Source organism: Squalius cephalus (assembly GCF_949319135.1).
Source record: "Squalius cephalus genome assembly, chromosome: 6".
NCBI classification, from domain to species: domain Eukaryota; kingdom Metazoa; phylum Chordata; class Actinopteri; order Cypriniformes; family Leuciscidae; genus Squalius; species Squalius cephalus.
In genome coordinates, this window is record NC_137127.1 from 33,635,500 (window position 1) to 33,637,701 (window position 2,202).

The following is a 2,202-nucleotide window of genomic DNA, read 5'->3' on the forward strand; positions in this document are numbered from 1 at the left end:
AATGTGACCAGATGTTACCTGTTATGAAGTTTTTTTTTATAAACCTTTACAGTGTGACCAGATTTTACCTGTCAGTCATTTATTATAAAACTATAATGTGAGCTCTGTAGATTCCCCTTAAAACTTAAATGAATTAAGTCTTCTAGTTAGAAGGAATAAGTCACGTCAAGTTTGCAAATGAATACCATCTTGGTTTATTACTTATGAAATTTAAATGGTGAAATGTTTCTACATGAAGGTCAGTAGAAGGTGTCTCTAGCTTCCTAAAAACATCAAACACTACAACTAATTTTATACAACTTATTTAATCGTTCATATAACCAATTACCTAATCTCCTATCCTTAACCCTAAATATTCTAATTCCTTATTATTTACAAATAATTTTGTATTGCTGCTCCATCAACTCCTTCTGACAGGAGGACGTAGTTAAATATTCCCATAGGTTAACGTTACCTCTGGCCACGTTAACAATAGCCGCGTTTCCACTGTCGGGCCAGGGCTTTAAACGGGCCGTGCCGGGCTAATAGCCTCGGGCCAATAGCACCATTGCTGCGTTCCAAACCGCATACTTCCCTACTATTTAGTATGGGAAAAAGAGTAGGCGAGCGAAAAAGTATGTACGAATCCAAAAGAGTAGGCGAGAATTACCTGGGTGACGTACGAATTATCGCGAGATTCGGACTTAAGTGCGTTCCAATATGCCTACTTTCCTACTATATAGTAGGCGAAAACAGTACGTGAAGGAAGCAGTACGTTCGAAACATCAGTATTCATAAAAGAGTAGGCGAGAAGTTCCCGGATGGCTTACTGCTTCCGGACAGATTTTTGAGTGCTCATCCGATGGATACTCTTCTATCCCAGGAGGCCACGCGAGAGGATACGTCATTATAAAACATCGCAGAGATCAGCGACGCGGGTGCTTTCAAATGTGAGTAAACACGTTCCTTTTGTTAAAATTGCATGTGTTGAACTACTGTAGAGTAAACTGTTGAATTGTTGAAGGTGTAAAGACGTTACACAGTATAGTATAGTTGTGATTTTGCTGTAAAAACACGTTTTATTATGTATAACGTTAGCTAACAGGGGAGCTCCAGTAAAGACACGTAAGTTACGTCTCTAAAGTGGATTTACATAAACAAACCATACATCAAAGACGCTTATTTTAAATGTCTATTTACATCTGACAGGAAAATCTTGAAATATCACAACATGAAATAGACATCTGAGTGAAATGTGTGCTATTATGTAGAACAAATCTATAAAGTAACTAACGTTAAACATAAGTTATCTATTTTATTTGTCCATTACTGTTGATAAATTGAGGAACATTTATGTTGGATAAAAAGTTAAAACAACCTCAACATGTAAATGTAGTGCTGAGTTCATAAATCACAGAGGTAACGTGGATCTTGTCTGGATGTTACAGGGTCAGATGAACAGATGTGTGTTTATCTGGTGGAGAGTTGCTCATGAAGGCTTTGAGTGAGTATACTACAGAAATGAATAACAACTATTTAAATCTTAAGTTGTAGTTTATTTTAATTATTGTAATTTCAAACAGAGCTATTACATCACCTTTCTGATTCTTGATTTCTGTGCATTTGCTGCAGATCTTTTGTGGTGGAGCAGGACCTGCAAGGGAAGATGATGGCGGCATTTGTGGAAAAAAAGCGTTTTTGTCTTCTAAATAATACTGAAATCAAATGACATTGTGTGGTTAAAATTACTGCTTTTGTGTTATGTTTGTGCATTTTGTAGGATCTGAAATGTCAGCGGGCTGGTGTGAGCACTGAGGATGAAGAGCACAGAGCTGAATCCTAGAGATGGTCCCTCCATCACTCCACTTGCCTCAGATTGTGAAGCACAACACATCACGCAACAACCTCCGGCACAAGGGAACGGCTCACCTCTGGCGGTCAGCTGATTCATCAGAATAAAGCCGCAGAATGGGAACCGCTGTGTTGAGACGGCAGAAGGATGTGGGGTTCAGCGCCTGTAGCCTACATACAGGATTGTAGTTTGAATAAAGCTTTGTTTCATGTGTTGACTTATGCATTTGTTTATTGTGTGATGGTGACTTTCATTCATTCTTTTACTAATTTATTAATATTTCTCATTGTTGTCAGTAAATAAAATATAATTATTTAATTAATGTTTTATTTAATTGTTTGAAAGAAAATGTAGATATGTTCATTATATAC

The 2,202-nt window shown here is 37.2% G+C and overlaps 1 long non-coding RNA gene across 1 annotated transcript; it reads left to right on the forward strand.

The window, feature by feature from the left end:
- The first annotated feature begins 676 nt into the window (after positions 1-676).
- On the forward strand, positions 677-1,890 carry LOC307160722. Its single transcript, XR_013821620.1, has 3 exons — positions 677-929; positions 1,428-1,483; positions 1,612-1,890. It is a non-coding gene; the product is annotated as an uncharacterized lncRNA (long non-coding RNA).
- The last annotated feature ends 312 nt before the right edge of the window (positions 1,891-2,202 follow it).